This window comes from Pithys albifrons, chromosome 5, assembly GCF_047495875.1.
Source record: "Pithys albifrons albifrons isolate INPA30051 chromosome 5, PitAlb_v1, whole genome shotgun sequence".
Classification (NCBI taxonomy): Eukaryota; Metazoa; Chordata; class Aves; order Passeriformes; family Thamnophilidae; genus Pithys; species Pithys albifrons.
The window spans coordinates 27,793,049-27,817,475 of NC_092462.1; positions in this window are offsets into that span (position 1 = coordinate 27,793,049).

A 24,427-nucleotide genomic window follows, 5' to 3' on the forward strand; every position below is an offset into this window, starting at 1 on the left:
TGAAACCACAGGCACACAGCATAACACAGATATTTATATTAAAAATGAAATGAAGCATACCTTGAATATTGCCATGGACACAATACCATCCTCTAAATAACAATTATTTTTTGCCCCACTAGCTGAGACCTAGTCAGTGTTTTTCATATCCATAGGACATTTTGCGCTTTTTTAAGTTCATTCACCACTCTTTTCACTGTGAATTTTAACAGGCTCTGTGATTGATGTCTGAACATGCTCTAAGGGCTCTCCTCCAGGCCTGTGGGTGCCTGGGGAGTCTCATCCAGTGCAGTGTCCCGAGTTTGACTTCACAGCCTGCCTGCCTGCTGCGTTAGCTGGCCCTGGTGGGCATCTCTTGCTGGGGATGCTGCCCCCCAACCACCCTGGGTGGCAGCACAGGGGGCAGAGTTAGTCCCATCAGGAACAGCCCTATCTTGTCCTCATCAGTTCTGTGCAGGGTTGGGGCCTCCTGCAGAGGAAAAGAGGGGATCAGTCAAATAAAGTGACTTCTTGACTTGTCCGAGTGGGCAGCTTTTTTGCAGGGTATGTGTCTTCTAAACATTACTATCCCCTTCCTGCAGGTATCATACCATACAATGTTACCTCACACTGAGGTTTTAAACCACAGAAACATGCAAGTACATGTTTTGTTTGCAAATACAAGTGCTCAATAGCTAGCAAATGCCAGAATTAAGTTTTCCTATTATGTAATATGCTTAAATATATGACCATGCACTATTTTTTGTGTTGTTGTTGTTCCTACAGTATTCCCATTTAGTTCACGGGTTCCAGTACTGGAGAGATGAATTGTTTGTTTGAATGTATCTGGTGAACTTGAAAAGCATTTAGTATTTCTCGCATTCTGGAACACAACATAGAAGTTAATTAAGGTAATTAAAAGGAGTTTTTTGAATGCTGACTGTATTTCGTATTGAAGATATTAATTTCTGTTACTGTAAATTGTACAAGGAAAGACAACTGATTGAACAGCCACTTAAAAATACTCTAATTAATAGCTGAATAATAAGCAGAATGGTTGGAAATGAACAATTAGAGTAGTGGTAAAAAGTTTATTTATCATCATGAGTATCAGCCTTATTTCTTCCTTTCAATCTTCACAGAATAATGGACTGTAAAACGTCGTACATCACATCTTTACCCCTAAAACGATGGTGCTGTTTGTGCAGTTTCTGACAGTAAACTATATAACTAATTCAGTCTTAATTTCAGTTAATAACCTATCCAAAAGATTTCCTAAGCCTGTTTATTACTTTCCTGATAAGCAAACATATTGACAGAGGGTACTTTGTGCTGTGTGTACTTAACTTATTCTAAAATAAACCTATTGTTGTGGTCTGTATAAAGCCTAAATTGTATACACATGCAAACATAGTTCTTGAAAATGTATTAACTGCATTGGATACATAAACAGGTATTTTCTTTGTTGGCATTATTTTGGGTACAGTATATAGTGGGGAAAAGAAAAATGGAAAACCTGCTTTCAGATATCTCAAAGTAGCATTTTTCACTTTTCAAGTACAAACCCTGCTCGTATTCAGTATTGAAAAAATGGACATTTTTTTAAAAAAAAATATAGCTGTATCATCCAACATTTTCAAAAAGAACTGAAAGTGTGCTGCAAATTATAATTATTCTTGAAATAAACAGTCAGGCTAAACCTTTATAAATGAGCCATTGCTATAGTAAGTCAGCCAATAACTCTTAAAGTAAAAAAATAAAAGAGGGGGGGTTTTGTTCTGTGGCAAAATCTTGTGATTTTAAATGCTTCTGCCCACTTAATGTTTTGATTTTCCAAGTTAAGCAATTTGCAGTGAGCCTCCAGACCTTTGCTAAAGAGCGGATGTGTAAACTTATTTATATGTCTTGGCAGCATCACCATCGTAAATTGCTTGAGCCATTGAAAAACAATAAACTGAACATGCTTCAAGAGGAACTAGTGCCTCTCATTGGTATTACCTTTCTCAAGATGACAGGAGACCTCAAGAGGCCTGAGAGTTCTTGGTTGTGTTAGTTTGTGACTAATAGGTGGTTTGATAGGACGAGCACTCACTACCTAGGGAAATGGAAGCATCTCTGAGCTCAATACCCTTTGTGTCTCATTCTTTTGTAGGTTATCATTGGGAGGCCTGCAGGGACCTCTTTTACAGTTTGCATTCATGGGCAATACGCGATCAGCAAAATCTTTTTAGTTTTACTGTTGCTATTGATCTGCTGCTATTTTGTGCTGGGGCTAATTTGCTTGTTAGCAGTAATTTAAAAAGGTAATCAAAGTTTTATAGTCTGTTCAATTCTCATATTTCTATTTCTTGCCTAATTAAAACTTGCAAACGTAGCAGTGAAAGGCCTACTTTTTAGCAAGTGAGGGACAGTTTATTTCCTGATTTTTCATTTCTCTCTTAATCTGATTAGTCTGAGGGTAGATGGAGACAACTGCATAGTTTACCAAGACATTTGCATTTAAGAAAGCCAGATTTTACAATGTTATAAATAACATTGTGACTTCCCAAAGGTACACAAGAAACTCATGCATGTGCTAAACAGAGTAATAGCTTGTGAGAGATTTCACACTAGTAGAGATGGACAGCCAAGAGGAACACATCATTAGAATCTGCCTATATGTCTTGTCCATTTTTCTTGACATATACTATAAATTGAATTAAGCTCATCTGAATGTCTGAATAGATCCCCAGTCTTAAAACTGAGCTGGTTTTGTCACTGGATTTGTCTTTCTAATGGAGCTAAACACCTGTTTGATTTCATTATGACTAGAAACATATAGAAGTGAAATACATTCTAGAAAGGATATTGGGGGTATGCTGAGAGGTTTCATACAGGTTTCACACAGATTTAACCCTTCTAAGACCGCAGCCAACCTCGGTGTAAATGGGCAGCTGTACATTTGCACTGAAGGGACAAAAGCAGCTTCCACTGTTCACAAGCAAGAGAGGAAATGCAAGATTTTTTTTTTTTGCTCTCTTACTAGTCCAATTCAGCTTGGGAGGCAGAGTTTTATTTTGTAATTTCTGAATTTGTCTCTCATGAAATTCCAATGTCTACCTCCAAGAACAGTGGAAACCAGAGTCCTCCAATTTTAAGAGTTAACTATGTTTATAATTTAAAATTAAAAAAAAAAATCAATCTGAATTGCACAAGGGTTTTGTGAGCACTTGTATAGCACCATGTTTTCCCAATTCCTTAAATAATACCCTACCCTTGAACAGCTTCACAGCCCAAGCCTCTGTCTGGAAAGGCACCACTTCAGCTGCTTGAGATTATCAGCACAGTACCTACCAAACCAGTGCACCAATGGTTTGAAATAATACCACACATTTTTCTTGTTTTGCTTCCTTCACTGAAAGATCTATAAAACTCAAACCTTGCTCCTTAAAACAGGTATCCCAGGAAACAACTTGGACTACATGCACTGGGCATGCTAGAAAGCTGTGGGCTCCAGATGGAAAGCTTTGGCATAGATCATCACCTTCAGGTGATCATGTATTTATTTGTCTTAGCTGGTCCTGTTAGGAGCACCAAAGTGCTGTGTTTATCCTAGATGTAGTTCTCCACAGACTTACCACAAACTAGTAAATTTTACTTGTCCAAGGGTCTGTCATAAAATATTTTGCTGTATAGGGTGGCTAAGGCCAAAAACGGAAAAAGATAGTGATCCAAGTGACCCACCTGAGCACTGTTTTACATAGCACTTGCAGTAACCATCAGCAGATAACAAAGTCAATTGTAACGCTAGTGAGGTCTGAGTTACCCACAAAAGTGCTAGATTATTATATCATGTATTTACAGCTCTCTCAAAATGACTGTCAGATTGAGGATTCCTGTAAGTGAAGCAAAAAGCCTCCAAAAGTGGCATTTCTGTCTCTTCTGGTGGATGACACAATTCCAAGTGTCTTTTGGATATCCTCTGGGGGGAAGCCAGCAAACTGAAACAGCAGTGGGTCGGTCTTGCATCCTGACGCTGCATCTCCCCTGGAACCGACAGGGAGCTGCAAAGTACAGGTGATATAAATGCTATTTTCTGGCATTTAGCCAGCCCATCAGGAACAACCATGAGTCCCTCTGAGCACAGCAGTAGCTAAATTAGTCTTAATTAATCCTTGAGGACTAGATGGCAACCTTGTAACCTTCTAAAGGTAATGGTCGGGGTGTTCCTGCGTTGGCCCTGATATAATGTAGGAGGTAGATGAGGGTTTGGGGAGGGTGATTCCCTCCTACTAGAGGGATGTGGTGCTCAAACTTCATGTTGTCATATTCTGTAAGCTGTGGCTCACTCCCAGATCCACGTCTTTGTCTTTTGTTTGTTTCCTGAGAAATTGCCTTTTGTAGCAGATTTTCATTAACAGTGAAATCCAGATAATACTGAAATAGATATGGTTAAAAGAAGACTTGAAAATGTACAGGCTTCTGGCAGATTTCCTGGCTCTAGAGTATGTGTTTTTATACCTAAAGTAGCAAAAAAGGTTAAAAATAGATATGCACAACAAAAAAGGAGCCAAACAAGCATATGTAGCCATTTTTAATTACTTGATGTAGTTGTTATTGGTTTTCAGTCCTTATCAGCCATCTGGGGCTTGTTAAACCTATAACCAGACATTACTAGAAGTATCTGGCAGGCACTAGAGACTTCTTGGTGTCTTCCCACCACAACTTTTTTTTAATAATTGGGAAGAATAGTGCAGATCTATCTTTTCAATATTTTTAAAATTATTTTTGCCCTAAATGATTAATTGTAATATTGTCTTTCTTCCACATTCCTCTGATGTGATGGTGTTTCCAGTTTCTTCATACCTGCTTCCTTACTAGGTCTTACATCTGGTGGAGCCGGAAGTCAGTGGAAACACAAACTTTTTCAAATAAGTAGTATTCACGAAATACAGAATGGTCTTCAGTGAGACTTCATATATTTTGTTAAAGTGAGATCTTGAGTAGTCTAGTAATTGGATCCTATGAAATTTGTGAAAATTCTGAATTTTATGGATGTTCCATTCCTGTATCAGCCTCCATCTTTGCAGTCTTTAGTCAAATGTGCTGATAGCTGAACATCTTTGGATGTTTTTGTTGACTACTTGGGATGCAGCTGTACATGTCCATCCCTCCTCTGAGGGATTACCGTTTTTACTCTAGTGTTCTGGCACTGTCTTGGTGAAAAAGTGCTAATAGTGCAATTAAAATATATGCAGTACTATAGTTTCATAGATTTGAGACATGCGTTTCCCATTATCCCAAATTTCTCAGCAGTACATAAAAATTCAGCCACTGAGTTCTCATTAAAGTCAGTGAGTCAAAGGATACGAAACATTTTGCCAATCTTATACCAAATAAATTTATCCCAGGATAAATTTTATGCATGGAAGCTGCTCAGATGTTTTTGAGGCCAGGATAATCCTTTTCTTAAAAAAAAATAAAAAAAATGAAAATTTATTCTTTGCTTTATATCTGATTTAATGAGACACAACATAGGTTGCTTTAATTGCATATCTGACAGCTGATTGACTCTTCAACATAACAAGGCACAATTTCAAGTAATAGATGTTAGAACAACCTTTGATTGCCTTTTGGCCTCACTCACATCCCAAAGGACCCCTGGGCTCAAATGGGTAGAGCAAAGACCTCTGGGTGAAACCCTTATAGAGGACATGGGTCTACTGAGGAAAGCTCTGTGGAGTGTGGAAAGTTGGAGGAGGGTAGAAGAGATCCATAAGAAGCTGCCAGGGGTATAATCCAGTGTCTGTAAATGTTCAAAGTCTAACACTACACCAGTGAAATCAATAGGATTTTCTTGGGATGAATAATAGCCAGTCTGATGATGTTATTATGCTGATTAAGGGAATAGTCCCAGGAAACAGAATCAAGAAGATTGCTGGCATCAGTGCACTCACACTGATGTTTTCAAATACAATAGCTATGAAAAGTTCCAGGAAAGCTAATAGTGTCTGGGTCTTGTTCATTCAGATTATGAAATACAAAAAAAAAAAAAAAAAAAAGTCTCACAGAAGAATTTTGACTAAAGAAAGTGCATGATATCTAAAAAGAGTTTTCTCACACCTGCTTGTACTGCTTGCATGCACTGTATAAACCACAGGTTTTATTGCTCGTGTAACCATAAACATTTCTATTTTTTACATTTATGATGGTATTTTCTAATTTTAAAATCCCTCCCTGAACTTCAGTAAACCACTTGTTGAACCTTACTCACTGCCTCCATGAAGTTCAGAGGTAGACCAAGCAACTTCAGTTTCTGAGGAAATTTGTATTGATACTCTGGTTTTGCGAAACCTTGTCAGGATGAACCAAAGCTACAAATGTCACATCTAATTCCCCCAAAGTTTAAAGACATTCAGAACTGCTGCCTAGAATGATTCTGCTCAAAAGCAAAGCTGCTCTTTTATTTGTATCACACCCTATAAATGTAAGTCAGAGTGGCAATTTCAAGGTACTTAAGTTGCATATAATTGGTTCCTGAAGCTGCCTGTCACTGAAAACAAGCATATTAAATTCAGAGTTACAAAATTCCTTATGTCCAATCCCCACTTAGGTGGGGTGGGTTTTTTTTATTTGTTTCTCCCTTACAAGCAGTGTTAATGTTGGTTTCCTTTTCAGCAGAGCTAATAAAAAATAAACATTTTAGAAGTCCAGGTCATTAAGTTGTCAGGAAATCTATAAAGTGCATTTCTTGTTGTAGACCAGATTTAAAAAGAATTAAAATGGAAAACTCCATAATGACTCTTGAAGCCTCTGAGTAGTTAAAAAAACCAAGCCAAACAAGCAAACAAAAAAACCCAAGAAAAAATAAAAAGGAGATAGTACAGGGAAGTATTTTTTCAGGCATCAGTATGAAAACTAACATTTTTTGTACCTCTGTCTGGAATTTAGTAGTTAATAGAAAAGAAAAAATCAGCTATTGGAGAACATTACTTATCCAATCAAAATGAAACCTTATCCAATCAAATGCTTTTCATGTTTTGTAAAAGATGTATTAATCTCATCTCTCAGGAGCTGTCACTGTTACAACTAACCCTGGAGCTGTAAAATGAGCTGTAAAATGGATTTGATTCCAGAATATTACAAGTTCTGTCATTATGGGTAATATTAACAACATAGCCTGATGGAGGTCTACTTCTCTTAATGATGCAAAGATGTCTAGGGCAAGAAACGGCTTCATAATTATAACTGTCTTAGTGGAAAAAAAGGGCAAAAAGGAGTGCATTGACATAATTATGGGTAATAGAGAGATGAATGCTCTGAGCAAGGTAGTAGTGAAATAATTTCACAGGGACAGGTTATAGAAAAGGTTACATCCAAATTAAGTTAGCAGCTTTTATACTGGAATAAAGATAAAATGTTTGCATGACTGGATGATGTGTTAGAGTATTGCATAATCTGTGAAATCATCTTCAGAGCTTTTAGCAGCATAATCGTGCAGGCTCCTGTATATGTTCTGTTGTCATCTGTCCCTTTGGGATGTAAATACGAAAGTACTCGTGTGTGAAGACTATGAGAAGTGCATCACATGCTGGGATTTTTGAAGAAATACTGTTTCTGCACAGTTTTTTTGCAGGCTGATGGCTAGCTGTGTATGCATTGCACATATGACACTTCCTGACATTTAAATTGGTTTTACATACATCAAATTCTTCAGTATTAGTCATCTATTTTTGTAGGTCTACTACAGCTAGCTTTTAACAAAGTGGTTAAGTGAGTACATCACTCTTCCTTCATTTACAGTGGGGTAAATGCAGGTCTGGAAAAATGGTTTGGGCAGTGGGCAAACAGCAGTCTAATAAGTGGACCTGGATTTCCAGCTTTCAACTGGCAGCCCCTGTACAGGGGGAGAATTTTGTCTTTGACTTCAGCAGCAAGGACTTCTCTGTGCTGGTTCTTGATGGGCACTGTTACAGATCACAGGAACATCAGATAGGGAGCAGGAAATATCTCTGTTAAACGGTAGCCCCTATAATATGTGATGTGTTCCCCAAACCCATGGTTTTGCTTCCAGATAAGCATCCGTGCAGCGCATTTACTGGCACAAGTGTGTTCAGCACTGCCATGAGAAAACCGCACAATCAGGATGTAGCATGTCATGATACTTGCAAGTCCCAGCCTCTGTTCAGTCACTCATGGGAGGGACCAGGATAGAGAGGGAGGTCCCCAAGCTGAAAAGGTTTTGGGAGGGAAGAGGTAGTGAAAGGCCCAATTGGTCATGAGTGTGGAAGAAGCAGGACCACACAAGGTAAAGAATTGTATCAAGAACTGGAGGCAGAGTATTTCAGAACTGTGTTTCATATGTGTTAGTGGTGGAAAATAACAAAGATGCAAAACAATAGAAAGTATGAAAAGTATGTATCGGGGCTTTTTCCCTATACTGAGTGGTTTAAAAGTAGAAGCCAAAGTCTGAGTTCTCGCTGCATTTCTTTAATCATATTTTTTGACTCCTGTTAGGGGGATGAATTACAAACCTTGTAGGAAAAGAGAGCAGACAATCATACAGCTTGAAACTCTACTACTAATTAAACACTGCTACAACTTAAGCATGTGGTTGCTTTACCAAAATTTTAATTTCTTATTTGTGCCACATCAGAAATACAGGGAGGAAAAAGGTTAAATACAGAAAATTTTATTATCTCCGCTTAACCATACAAATGGCATGCATATGTTAGACATTTTCGTCTAATTACCTTTTTGCTTCCTCCTTCAGAAATAAAAATGTCTCACTGAAATGAAAATGAGGCTTAAACAACATTTTTCTAAGAAATACAGTGTTCTTTTTCTCTTGATGACTTTTTTCCTCTTGATGGCTTGTGTTCATCTGAGGTTGTCAGTGTGGTAGCAGTGATAATGTGGTTCATTTATCCCCATACACTTACACACTTACACATAAGTTACAAGTGCAGAAACCACAAGTGTGTAGTGGAATGGGAAGATGTGTTAGCCTTAATTCTGCAAGGATCAGGTCCAATGATGCAGTCTGGTGTTGTTTTTGAAGATGAAGAGATAATAGTACATGTGAAAACACAGTCACATTCCAATGATAAGATGCCCAAATTATAACAAGGAATCCTAGAGAGAGGCTCTTCTTAGATATGTCCCTGAGTCGTGGCTCTTCGAAAGGGTAATTTGCATCTAAGCAGCTGGTATTTCCTCAAAACACAGTAAGATGTCTTGAGTGTAAACCAGACCTAGGTCACACTGGCTTCAGTAGCCTGTGTCCCTGGCTTCCATGAGTCTGGATTAGTCTTTAAACAGCAAGTTCAGTAGTACAGGCAGCCTGTTATTTAAGATTACTCCTTAGGGTACCACATCTGATTCTGAGTTTTCTTTAGACTGAACAACACTACAAATAGCTGTGGAAACATGGCAATGCCAGAAGTGAAACAGAAAAAGAAAAGAGCATGGAAGACACAAAAATCTTCAGCTGAAGAAAAAGGATGATTTTCACATGCATGTTGGTTTATCACAAAGGATCAGAGAGAGAGAGAATATATTGGGGTTAATCTGTATCTCAAAGCACTGACTACTGGGAGCAGTTAATAACAGTTCTGCTGTTACTTGTTTCTGCAGTCCATTCAAGTTGGTGTCTAGTAGCAGGGCTGTGATCTCTAAGTGCTTGCAATCATTACATCTGGGTTCAGCTTCTCAATCTGTATTGGTGTTAACAGGGATCAAGCAGCTTAAGAGCCGAGGCAGCATTTTAGAAATGAAGGAGTGTCGGATCACTGAGTGCATCCCTTGCCAGTTCTCAACAGTAAGTTGTTATGTTTTTAATTGTCAGCTGTGACACCACTGCTGCTGGAATTTTGTCATGACGCTGAAACTGAAATGGACCACCAACTCAGTCCTAGTTGTTGATCTGCCAGACTCAAGAACAAAAAGAAAATGTGGCATCTGAATACCAAGAAAACATGGGAATTAAGGAGAGACCTAAGAATACTTGAGGCATAGTATGTAACGGAATGTTGGAATAATTTCTGTAGCAAAATAACTCTGTGATCTCAGGTTCATAAATCTTTGTGTTAATGTAAATAATATTCACAAATAGATTGGTGTTTTGTTTGAGGGGAAGAATATTTCTCTTTGGGTATAAGAAATGCATGTGTCCTTAAATGAAATGTGGCTGAAGGACAGAAGAATAAAATTCAGTTAAATTCTAATACTGTGGGTTGTAGTCAGACTACTAACTATATGTAGGTCTCTTCATCACATGAGAAGCTCCAACAAGTATTAGTATGCACCAAAGGTTTTTTGAGATAAAGTGAAAACACTGATGCTGTCCTGCTGTGGTAATTTACACACACTATATGTGTAATGGACTTTGATTATGTATACATCTAATTCCCTCCCTGTGATGGACTGTGATCTGATATACATTCATAATCCTTTTGTAATGCAGTGTGTGGTTGCTGAAGGTTAATTGATAGGAATTGACTAATAAGGTATTTTGCTATTGGAAACAGGTGGCTCTTATTTGGAACAAAGGCAGAAGGGTCTGAAAACAGCAAAACAAAGATATGGTTCATAATAAGATATGTGATATGAAGTATGCCCCTAGAGGCAACTTATTATTGTAAGGAGAGTTAAGACATCTTCAGAAATCTAGCTGGCTTGGGTTTTTTTTCTGCAAACATTTTCAAAGCAGATATTGTGTTAAGAACACTGTTTGAGAAAGTAACACCACCAGTGAACACGAAAATGCAGAAAAGTAGTGGGAACTAACTTAATATTAAAGAAATTAAATGAGCACAAGTTATGTATATGTTACATCAATTACTTGTTCTGCTTCTTTCTTCCCCTACTACCCTCTCAAGTATGTTGTGTATGCAAACTGTAGCATTATCAGAAAAAGAGAGTGTATGTCCAATGAACATGCTCAGCTTGACTCTTGGATTTCTGTAGATCAAGCCAGCATTGATGTTTAAAAAGCCCTGTCTAAAACACAGTGAACACATAATTGTGTCTTATCACCTTCAGCATCAGTGTCTTAACCCTCTGCTTAATGTTTTAAGCTGTGAGTTTATTGTAGAATCAGGTGTGCAATTAGTCTAAGCATGCAGTTATCACAGCAAAGTGATTTTTGTGTGCTAGCCAAATTACTTTAAACCCTTAGTGCTTTTATTCATTGGATTAATGTTTGGTGTTGAATAATTATATGGATGTACTTCTTTTTTTGATGTCATGCTCTCAGAGCCTTTAGATTTTTGTTTGTATGATATCTTTCACTATACTTAATGTATACTGTTTAGATTACTTCAGTTAGTAATTCCTTAATTATTAGAAACATTGATACAAATGTATCACAGCATTACAGACATTTTAATGAGTGGTTAGTTAGTAATTTATGACTATAGAAAACTTTTTAATTTTAAGCCTAAATAATAGTAATTTGAATTATTTAAAATCTTAATCCTGATTACTACAGAGTCAGGAGACCATGTCTTTACACAAGGCAAAAGGTACAAATTACAGAAGAGAGAGCAGTAAAATACTATTTGTGTATTAGTGAGCATTGTGTAGCTCATTCAGAAGACCTCATAGATTGCTTTTTGAAAATATTCTCTGTAAAACATTTTAAAGCTTCAGTGTCAGTGCTTACAATTTTCTGTGTAACACACAAAGTCTTAGTCTTATAGGAAATTAATCAGCCACTCTTCAGCTGTGGTCAAAAGTTTGTGTTGGAAACAATTTTTACTTTAAATGTTGGAAAAGAAATTGCCAAAATCAGTAGAGCTCAGTGCCTATGTGTAGTCGCACAACACAGACTGGCTGAAACTTTTAAGAGATTAGTCTGGAGAGATGGAAGTTTAAGGTAGAAGATCATGGTACCGCTGCTTCTCAACTCATCTCTGGCAAGGGATTTCCAAAGGTTGCTGTGCCTTTGCTAGGTCCAACATGATCTTCCCATGCCCAGAACAGAGATGCAAGAAATTATTCCTGAACTAAACCCCCAACACAATCACATCAGAAACAGAGATCTCTCAAATATATTATGCATGGAGTAATTAAACTGTGACCTGGAATTAACATGTAGAGGACTAGAGTATATCACGTGCTGTATACTATCCACGAGTGGTATACAAGGGCAAATACTACTTAGAGTAGTACCATGTTAATCTTATTAATTCATACCTTGTTTAACTAAGGGAAGGGCCTCTGCTCCACAAGTGGATGCAGTTACATCAAAATGTATGTGTATATCCGTATCTTATGTTCACTGGGATATTAAAATTTTTTCAGTTTATAGTCACATTTCTTTTAGCATAATCGGCACCTAAGCAATTGATATTTAAGGGTTTATTAATGGCACAATTGAAACAACCCCTGTTTTGGGGAACCAGGTTGTATATAAGATTTAGAGTTCTCCACAGGAAAATTTACAACCCTCTTGTACAACTGGCCATGTTATTGTAATGCTGCTGCTGTTGTGCTGAGGGTTTTATTGGCTAGGATCTGACCTGGAGCGATGCTCAGGATCCACTGCACTAGCACAGACCCCATTATATCTGTGCAGTCCCTGCAAGCTCAGAGCTTTGGTCTGATTGCACATACAGAGCCTTATCTGGATGGGCAGATGATTTTTCTCCCAACAGATCAGGATGTCATTATGGAAGCAATCTGCGTAGGAAAAGAGAGGTGACCTTATATTTGTCTACCTGCCACTGACCTGCTCTTTGCATATGTCCTAGAGAAGCTTTTCAGGTGGACTGTGCCAGTGCTGTAGCTTTAGATGAAATCAGAGCTCTTTAGTAAGTGGGCAGAGCACTGACATTTAGGTAATCTGTCTTCACATACCTTGGCCTTATCTCATTCATTCAAGTCTGCCTGATATTTTCTATTGCAAGTATTCTTTTTCTCTGTATTTTGGATTGCAGTATCTGTAATAAAAGGCTTTTCAGAGCCGAAATCTGCAAACAGACTCTGAATGGTTCTTAATACCATAGGCCTCTGTGAGTAACTGAACACCTAATTGCTCCAAATAAAACTAATTACTTCTAAGCAATACTACACTGAAACATCATACTGTCATAAATTGATATGTAAACTTTGGTAGTGCCAACAACAGCTGCTTTATTAGAGTTATTGTGACTATCTACCAAGGCTCAGTGTCTGAATACTCCTTGTGGATCATTTTTCCCTGGTCAATCCAGGCAAAAATATCTGTCCTAGCATGCAGCAAGTGCTTTGTTTTTTAAAAAAACTTAGGAGCATTGAATTTCTTTTCCACCTGTCCAGATTTCTTTAGGGAAATGCTTTAAGAATAGACTGTTTCAAGAGCTCTCTGGCCTTGCTGGTTCAGATGGCATAGGTAGAATGAATGAAGAGTGTCCTGATAAACTGTTGATTAGTTCTAACTCTACTAAAACCAGAAATGCTTCACTGAAAATTTAAAATTCTTTTTTGAAACAGAAAAGTTGGGAGTTTTTGAGGTACAAGTCTGATACCTCAGTTTTGGAGGTAAAACTCATGGATTGAGATAAAAACAGTTTAATAGCATGGAAAAAGAGGGGAAAATTCTAATCATGATAAAAGAATACACAGGACAAATGTTTCACAATGCAATTGCTCATCACCTGCTGACTGATGCTCAGTCCGTCCCTAAGCAGGAATTGGCACATCTCAGCCAACATAATTTTATTGTTCAACATGGTGCCATATGGTATGGAATATCCCTTGTCTCAGCTGGGGTCAGCTGTCTTGGCTGTATCCCCTCCCAGCTTCTTGTGCACCCCCAGCTGGCAGGGCAGTATGAGAAGCTGAAAAGTTCTTGATTTAGTGTAACCACTGCTCAGCAAAACCTAAAACATCATGTGTGTTATGAACATAATTTTCAGCTTAAATCCAAACCACAGTACTATACCAGATACTAAGAAGAAAATTAACTCTATCCCAGCTGAGACCAGGACAGTTGTCCATTTTTTAAATTGTTCTAACTTTTTTTTTTGCTTATAATAACCACCCTTAAAAAAAAAAAGGTTCCTGCTCCTGACACTGCTTAGAAACTACCTGAGTGAGGTACTGATGATGCTGTTTCTGGTCAATTTACTCAAATTCTCCAATAGGACTTGATTTTTAGAACACATCTGTGCAATTTTTTACTTAGCTGCAATGTGGGCTACTGCTGGTGAGCACAACACCAAGGAAGACTTTGAGTAAATTCAGCAAGGAAATTAATAACAGCCCTACCTAGGTATAATTCTGTGACCTGGAAGTGGCATCCAACCACACTTTATTAATAAACTCTGCAGGAGACCTAATTTGCTTTGCCTTTGTTTTCTGCTGTTCTGGTGCAAATCAAATAAACAAGCATCTAAAGGTGGGAGGTAATGTTTCCAGGTCTGCACTGACTTGGAGACATAGAGTCGGATATGTGAGCTGTGAACCGGGACCACTGTCTCTACCACACACTGACTGTGTTGTGATGCCAAATGAAGTCTCACTGCCTTCATCTCCTGCTTCGGTTTGTTTGACAGCCTAATGAGCTGGTGGGTTGGTTTGTTTGTTTGTTCTTGCTTTTTAGCACTGTGCTTCTTCTAGTGAGGTAAATAACAGGGAGGCCTATGATAAATTTCACATGTCTCCAGCGTGATTGCAGAGGCCTATGGGCAATTCTCCATCTTAAGGTATTTATTGGCACTTATTCTTGGGTAAACCAGATGTCACTCTTAAGAGTCATCATAACCTTTCCTCCAAAAAAACCACCATCACTTTCCATCCATATTGTTTCTGATCAGCCCAGCTCCATAGAAGTCAGTTCAAAAACTTGCATTATTTCAGTTAAATTTTAAACTATTTTGTGTTTAAAGTAGCTGTGTTCCATACAACCACCCTGTTTCTGTCCTGAACAATTCTGTTAGGATCTCTTGTAAAGAGAGAAAGTGTGGAGGAGAATGTTGGTTTAGGCGGTTAAAACTCATACTTTCATAAGATCAGTGAATTCTGAGGTATCCTTTTTTCAAGGTTTTTTCAGGGATCTTACAGGGTGACGTCGAGATAATGATAATGGAAGTAAAGCAGTTGTCAAGAATTGCAGACATGCCTGACTCTTCTCATGTTATTAGGGGATTCCTTCTTTTTATCTGTTCTCTTTTTTTCACCTATCTTTCCCCCTGGAATATTCTTATCCAATGAATGCTCAAACATGTAATTTTAGATTGTAGGCTTTTGCTATGTGAGCATGCACTGGTGGTAGGGTTTCTGTATAATGACTTGATAAACCTGTCAGGCTTTTACTAGTAATGCATAATAAATGTGGTGATTATAGAAGATATCCCTTTTCCAACAGTGGCTATTTGGTCTTTAGCAGGTTAGGAATCTTAATTCTTCTGTAATTCTCTTTCTCTCTTTTCTCCTCACCTTTTCTCATCTCTTCATTGATTAAAGATTTCAGTAGATTGTGGTTTCATATTTCATATGGGGTAAGAAAAGCGCCAATGGTAGACATGCAGTTTCTTGTAAAAATTAATTTTATTTCTAATTTTGATAGTTATTTAAACTACACAAATTGTGAATGTTTTAGAGTGCATTTATAACTTAATATGACTCAATCCTCTTTGTTGTTATGCCACATCACCTCCTCCAAAGCATTGGTCTAATTCTATATCTCACCCTTCAGCCACCATTGTTTTCGAGGAAACACAATGCTGTAGAAGACTTTTGGAAACTGTCTGTGCTTTCTTCCAAATGTCTCTATTGATGTGGCAGGGAAAACTGGGCAGAAAGCCCCAAGCTTTCGTGCCAAAGACCTCTGATACCACAAGAGCACACATTTTCCTGGAAGCCTCTGCTATAGCAATCTTCTGAAGAGGATCATACCTTTTAGACAGCCAATTAGGTGAGATTAGGAAGAAAACCTCCAACAACCCCAATGACAGGAGGGAAGGAATGCAGCGAAACTGACAGCTGTACGTGGATGAATAAAGCACCATGAATGTTCAAGAAGTTACAGGCAAAGGGAAAAGAATGGGCCTGTAAAAGGAGAGGAAGAAATGAGTAGTTTAAGGTCACAGCTTTGAACCAGCAGCAAACCCCCACTAATCTAGATCCCAGGTCAGAGCATTAAAACTCCCCTGTCTTCTCTGAAATCACATGAAAATTGCCTGCTTTGCCAGGAGATAGGAAATATTTACTACTGAGAGCTATGGGAACATTCTGACTAACACATGACCAACCACAAAATACATACTTAAAAAAAAAATCTTTCTACCTTTTTAACTCTGACTTTTGTCCTGCTTGTTTCCTTCAGGCAGCTACATGAAAGTTGTGAAATACCATGCCAAGAATGCAAAATGTCTCACCTGCCACATCTTACCTTTATCACTGTACAGCAACCCACATAAAACGGTGAGTCTTCCATGGATTTTATAGCTATCACTTACCATTTGAACTTTCAGATGGGAATGTTTATGAAGTTTATCAAGTACTACTTGAAATTTTCATGCTGAGAGGCAAAATTTCCTTTTTTTTCTTCTTAATTTCTGGATGGAGAGCACAGCTGAAGTTATGCATACCTTCAGATGGTCCTTTCAATAATTTAACTATCTGAAAAATGGCAAAATTTTTGCAATTAAACAATTACAGTTACAGTCTTTTCTATATTGTTTGCAAAGCAGCTTGTGGTATTTGTGTTTGACTTTGTTTAGTTCTTTCTTCTTTTTTTTTATGGAAGCTAATTTGAGGATGGGACAGAGACATAATTCTTCCTGCTGCTGTTTTCCTGCTCTGCGAGCTGTGGAGATGGTGTCTTTTAGTTTGTTTCTGAGACCTTGTATGTTTCAACTACATGCAATATCTCTGCCCTGTGGTATTGAAACTAACTTTTGTTTTCTCTTCCCATGACAAAAAGTTAAAAAAAAAATCAACTTTTTATTTTTAGGAATTCATGCAGAAGAGCATGATCTGGTCCAGGCATGTAATCTCTTAGAATAATGTTTCTGCTGGAAGCCGGGATCCAGATCTTCTTCATTTGCCACTTGCTTTTTGGCTTGTTTTTAGACAATTCATACATCTACAATTTTTTGTGAATTTATGACTCCTAGTTATTACCTGGATTTTGCCATTCCTTCAAGGAAGGTCCTTGAAAACTATGGTAATTGTGAACAAACAGACCAAGCAAATAAAGTTATGCTAATGTTGTTTTTCAGCAACTTTTTCAGGGAGTCATAATGAAATGTACAAAAAAGCAAAAATTACATTCAGGAGCAAGCTCATGAGTGATAAATAAATGTTTTTAATCATTGAAATTTAATTTTCAAAACATGCCATACTGTTCACCTTTCAACTGAGAAAACTGTAATTAAATCCGTGTCTCTGTTGAAGTCCTGGTTGTCAGAGATGATTCTCCGAAATCTATTCAGGATACTTTCCTTTTTCCTTTTATGAGTAAATGTAAGCTTGATTGCTAATGCAGGCTTCAATGACAAACATCTATTTCTAAATAAATCCCACACTGGATTTCTGTTCATCTCCTCTCTGGCTACATTTCAACTTACACAGTTTTATTATGTGGTACATGTATTGTAAACTGCCAGGATGAAAGTATGTTGGCTGAGGTCCTTCAATGCAGACCATCACATGGCATCTCATGGAGTGGGCTAGCACTGAATGTAGTAAATACTCTCTGCAGTGCTTGTCCATTTTTGAGTGTTATTGATATAGTGAAGATACAAGGAGGATTGTGGTTTTGCCTCATTTTCCTTTTGCATCTTTGCAGTTAGAAGGGGCTCTCAATGGGCCACAAACGTGTAAATTTCTCAGTGTAATGTTCAAAAGGGGATTGCAGTCATTTTGCTGATTCATTGCATCCTCATCGGTACTGTTTTGCCATAGTGCTGTAGATTTGGCCAAAAAGGAATTTTGTCCCCTTTTTTGCTAGCTTATGATCTCCATTAACTTGATATAAGTCAGGAAAGTGAACTAAAAGCAGTAATTTTTCTTTAGCCACCAAGTGGGATCCATATCTCACCCTTCCATTGCTATGGGTCAGCCAACACCTAACAGTGTATGCAAAAGACATGCAACTAAAAAACCTTTGCATGCTTGTTAAATAGCCATGAACTGATCATCATTCTGTAGGAATGATTGTATTATTTCTAATAAATAAGATTAATTTGTATTTATCTTGCTAAGCGCAAAGAATATTCTGTTCTTCATAAAAGGAGTAGCAGAAACTTGAGTTTTGGCATTTGCCATTGCTGTGATGCATTTTCTCTTTTTCTGTGTAGAACCAAAATAATATATATTGCAACTTATCTTACAGAGTTAGTTTTCAACAGCACAGTCAGGAAAACATTTATATACTCCTACCAAACAAATGTACATGGAAATTCATTTGAAAAGGTGCATGCCAAAAAAGTGAAAAAAATCATGGACAGATTTCTGCACAATTCATCAGCTACTATTTGAGATATGAATAACGAACAATTTTAATCTTGAATGAAACAACTGTCTTCTGTTCCATTCCTGGCCAACAGATGAGCTCACAATGTACACAAGTGTGGTGAACTCAAGGGATTTACAAAGCATCATAAATGCATTTTATTGTGCACTCCAATGCTGTCATCTATAGCTAGCAAACAAATAAGATAAGTTTTTAATATAATCCACCATGTCCCTGCCAGTGCTCCTCGCTTGTTACGTCATCTTGCTTTGGGCCAAGAGTTTGTTTTCCCCAGATGGCCATTGCAGAGCTGCTGACAGCTACCCTGACTGAGAAGCTGTAGCACAGTGATCTTCCAACTCATTTAGCACTACCGACAAAGGAAAAGCTGTTGAGGTCCCAATGTGAAAGCACTCGATCAGGCATTACATAGTGTCTGTGTTCTCAACATGTTTGGAGCGTGATAAGTCATAGCACATGCTTTTGACATCTTCCTGCTTTTCACTGCAGTGTAGGATTTCTTGGAGTTGGAATTCAGGTGCAGAGAAGATGTAAAAAGCCAAATGTGATATCATCAACACGTAGCGGTCATAGAATCATAAATAAAATTTTGTAGACTTGGGTGAAAAATTAATCCTTTTAAAGACATGCACTGCAGTTCTTCCCTCAACTTTTGCCATTCTGAACTGCCACTGCAGTTCTTGCCTCAACTTTTGCCCTCCTGAACTGCCTGAGTAGCACAGACTTTTGAAAGGAATACCTGGCAGAGCTATTAAAATCTAGGGAAGCCTTTCCTCTCAGAGTGCATTAAAAAAGGCTTTTCTTAGTCAACAATTATTTTCCATCCTATCTGATTGTATCCATGGAGTATGAGTGGATTAGGAACTTCCTAAGTGCCCTTATTTCTGTCACAGCCTCACTCCCAAGCTAGTCAGATGTGTGGGAAATGCCAAATTCCTGCTCCATGTGAGAGGGGCTTGGCAGAGTATGGGACATGGTGTAAGGTTGCTCTGTCCTGTGACTGGGATGGCTGGGGTATCAGGAGCTGTGCCTGCCAGGATTCACCCTGGGCCTCCCCTTCCTATGGGGGGCAGCTGAAGCAATCTGCTCACTTTTGTGAAAATACAATGCAGCTGTTGGACTTTTGGCACCTTGTTAGTGCAGCATTTGCTAAGAGAGAGTCTGGATGCCTAAACCTCAGCATTTTGCTGCAAATATTTATTTTGTAACATAATTGTTTTTTTAGAAGAGTATATAGTAGATCATTTTCTTTAGGGTACCACAATCAACTTTTTAAAAGTTGAAAAAGTGCAGGGAGATTTTTCTCTCTAATTTGTTCAGATACATGAACACACTTATGGTAAATGTAAGTAATTTAAAAATCTTCTATTTGTCATCAATTATTATCAGATCGAGCAGGAAAAAAACAAGGCAGTTCAGGTGCTCCACAAAAGGTCAAAAAGTCACTCTGGCACCAGCAGTGAGTGGTCCCTCCCACTAGTAATCTGCCCACCACAGTCATTAGGTAGTTTAAATTGTGTCCATCAGTGCCTGTAGCAGGTCTGACTAAACGCAATTATTTCATCTGTGTTATTTCAAGTGGGATGAATCTCAGTGCCTGAGTTCAAATTGGGTTTAAAACATAAAACAAAAATGTAACAATCAAGTAACCCTTCCACTTCCTGATTCTCCAGCTTCCAAAATACTCCCAGTTTCTCCAGCTCTCCAGCTAATGCTTTCATGGGTGAAACTGAAAGATCCTTGAAAGTTACTTTATTTCATGCCAGAAACTTATAGTGGAGCTGGCATATCTTCTGGTTGCCAGATAAAAGAACCGATAAACCTGTAGTATAGGTGGCAGCCCCAAGTCTTTCTTCCTAATGCTGCTTTTCCCTCAGCTCTTTCAAGCCTAGGGGGTTTGTATTAAAGTTTTTCATTTTGAAGAGAAATGGTTAGGATGATTGTAGAATAAAACAAAACAAAATGTGATGAAGTGAACAGAGGACACTGAATTCTTGGACAACAACAAAATATTACAGTAGGGTTCCAAAGGAGGTGAACTAACAAAAATCTCCATGTCAGTAACAAAGCGTGAAATGTAACCCTTTGTATATCACTGTAGGTCTGTCTGTATCTGCTAAATATCTGACTTCTGCTGTTTGGTTTTCGGTCAGTTCTGTTCAGTGATTTTTGTGTTGGGACAGTCTTGTGTATTTATCACTCAAATTCCCCTTGTCAACATATTCTTGCTTTTATCTCCAGCTGTCTCTTACAGCCTTAGTTTGCCATAGTGATTGTATGATATGAGAGCTTCAGCACAGTTATCTAAAGAAAGCTTTCAGGACAGTTGTAGACAGGCAAATTGTGGGGGGAAAAAAGTAAAATTATATATGTGTGTGTGTATATCTATAAAGGATTGAAAAGATCAAGTTCTGAAATTAAAGAGTTCAACTGCAAACAACTTTTTCCCCTTTTTGCTTCTGAACTTGATTTATGAAAATGTATTAGCAAACAGAACTGCTTCATGTTGAACATACTGTATTTTTAGATTATGTTTCTAAAGAAATGTGTTTGTTCCTGAAATGCATAAGCCAGCCAGCAACCAGTAAACACAGCACTAAGCAATGGAGAACTCTTTATTCCATTTGAGAGGCTGTTGCAGAAGATCTCAGCAGAATTTTTTGAGGAAACTAGGGGAAACTGTACATATGCTTTTCCTTATTCTAATGAAGTTCTTCATTTAAAATAGCAACCCATACTTGGTTATTAATTCCTTTCACATGACACACAATGCAATGTGGAATCTTGGCCAAGAAAGTGTAGGCTTGAAATGTTACCTTGTAAAGTTGTAACTCGTAAGAATGAAGATGTTTCTATTCATACCATATCTTATTAAAAGTGGAATTGTTTTGGAAGTATAACCCTCTGGGAGCTAGAGGTTAGATTGTTTGTAATGCAAACCCTTTCATCTTACATGTTGGCTTGTGTAAATGCATTGCATGGAACAGCTGAAGTGTTATGCATAGCATTTGTTTTTCAAGAATGGCAGATTTTACCTGAACGTTACATGAACATCATCTTTTGCTTGTAAGTTTTGAATTTTCACAAGTCTGTTGTTCCTGGGTGGTCACTGTAAAGATAGCTTCAAGCATACAAAATATAAAAAGTATGCATGAAATATGCCAGTATATTAAATTAACATCCTGCAAAAGCTCCCTTTTTAGAATCCAGATGCTTATATTGCTTTTGACAGACTCTCGGCGGTAAAGTTTTAACTTTAAAGAAGGAGCTTTCTGTTTCTGTTTTCAAGTTAAAAATAATGAAAGGAAAACACACTGAAATTCCCACATTATTAAATAAAACATTTAAGTGGCATGGGGCCAATCATTGTCACGCCATGAACAAATGCCTTACGGTAATATGTTCCATAACTGTTTGCTAAAAACTACCAATTTTAACACATTTGCACATGATTAGACACAATAAAAAGTTACTTATTGAAGTCAGTGACACAGTAACATTACTTAGGCCCAAGGGGAGGAAAACCTGAAGGAGAGAGGTGGTGTGAAATGGGTTCCATTCTGTGAAAACAGATCTTCAGGAGAGTCCCTCGGTGATGGACTTGGCTCACATGGGCCAGGAGTTCACAGGGCTGCCCCTGCACCAGGGAGCAGGGATGGGTGGATGTGTAAGAGGGAAGACATGATGAGGAGACTGATGGGCTCAAGAAGCAACTACCAAATCTAGTTTTGAAACACCCCTCATTTTCCCAGGGACTGGGCCACCAAAAGAGTGCGTTTCAAAATGGTTGGGCTCTGTTGTTGTTCTTGCAAGATTTCTGGGCATGTTCCTCTTTTTCTTAATAACCAAAGAAAGTGCTTCAAAGATCTGTGTTTGTAGCTGCCAACCCATTAGAGTATATTTCTCTCACTGAAGCTGAGCAATCAGAATGAGATCAAGAAGTGGTTCTCTCTACTGTAATGGAAGGAGCTCAGTTTTGTTACTTATGCTTTCCTGACTGAAGTAGTAGAATAGCATTTTCATAGCTTCAGAATTGTTTATTCTAAGTACAATTCTGCATAAATATTCAATTTAGACCAGGGAATTTCTTTGTATCAGCCTTGCACTTCAATTTTGATTTTATTTTTCTGTTATAGGTCCTTTGGATTAAGAACCTGCTGATATGCTTCAGTTTTTTAGAAATTGTGGCACCTCACATCCTCCACATTCATGTGAGAAGAGTTGTCAAAACTAGCCTGAATTAATTTAATTAAGTGTAGTCTCCACATACATGTGGAAACGAGTAAGACAAAAGAAGACGATAAATCTGCTGGGGGAAAATCTGAGTATGAGTTAATGGTTACATTAGCAGAGTTAGTTTTTGCTTTGTGGTATCTGCACATTTGGATTCATGAGGGAGTTTTTAGCTACTTGGGACTTTACACATCTATCAGCTATTGCAAGTCTGAGAAGCTCATGGAAATATTATGACTCTGAGACATACCCTCGAGGTTTTTGAACTCATAAAGTAATTTATGCATTGTAACTGGGGATAAAAATTTGCTTTCCTAAGAGAACTTCCTAAGTCTTCCACTTACACAGGGACTGAGTCAAATTCAGAAGATACATAGGGTTATGAAAAAATTTCATAGTGACCTCCCTGTCTCCAGAAGGTGATGGGGCTCTCCATCCCAGTTTACTGAAAGAGCTCTTCATAGTGCTCCACAGTTTTCCACAGTTTTCTGTGCTGGAAAAAATACCACCAGTAAGGCAGGAGATGAGCAGGCAATCTGTGCTTCTTGTCCTAAAAAATGAGTTAAGGGCAAATTAAGTTTTCAGTCTTTACACAACTTTTTGCAAACCCTGATTTCCACCACTGTTTTATTTCTATGTAGGAAAGAGAGGTTTTGGAGTCGTCTGTTTCTTGGATGACAGAGGGGTTGAGGAATCAGTGTTTGATGTCAAGTTTATGAATAGGAGGTGTTTGCTTTCATGTCACAGCAGCCACCCTTCATGTACAGCATTTGGTTCCTGATGCCTCGCACAGAGCAGTAGCAATCCTTGCATGAGCACCACACCCTGGGTTTCCACAGGGCACCTTGTTTATACCTAAGCAGGAAGGTTTATTCAGAGGGTGTGATGCCGAAGCAGAAAAGACTGGATGCTTTCCAAAACTGGGTGTGTGCAAACTCTTTCTCAGCATTTGACCTTCCCCCTTCTCTTGCTGTTGTTTCAGTTGGCAGCAGTAAGGAGGAGAAGGAGGAGTAATAAACTCTACTCCTTACGCTGCTTGATCCAGCACTGGACTTATTTCATAGCATGTCACTTAAAATGAACATAGACCTCTACCCCCACTGCCCCCATAACTATTTTCCCTCAAAAAGTCTTACAAAACAGGACACTAGTGTGGCCGTCATCTTACAGAAAGGGACAGAGAGGCAGAGGAAGGAAAATGACTGCCCTAAAAGTCTGTCAACCTTTCTGTTGTAATGAGACTCTTCAGCTCCTTACTCTGAGCATGGAAAACCATAGCAAGGCATGAATTGAGTGCTGCATTTTCTGAAAGCTGTTATGAGACACAGACCTGGTAAATGCCTTCTTTACAGCTATTTCCCACAGGTATGTATAGAGCATTGAATGCTGTAAAGCTCTCCTACTACAAATGTAGCTGTACTCAATGCTAGCGGCTGAAGGGCACATTGAAGAAGTGAGTGTCATGAAAAAGAGCTAACCAATGAAAGCAACTCTGTGTCTTTTCATTTTATAACAGCAATGATGACAGCATTGAAATATTTTGTTATATAAAAACAGAAAAAAGGAAAATTTTCTAAGAGATTACTAGGGTGAGGCATGATCTACACTTACGAAGCTCAGGCGCCTAGTGACACCCTAGGAATCTTTTTCCTTTTCCAAATTTGAAACTTGAAGTTGAACTCAAAGAGGACATAAGGGAAATGTAGCATTGACAGCGAGTAGAAATGCAGATTATAGACCTATTAATGGCTTTCTGGTTAGAAAATTTGA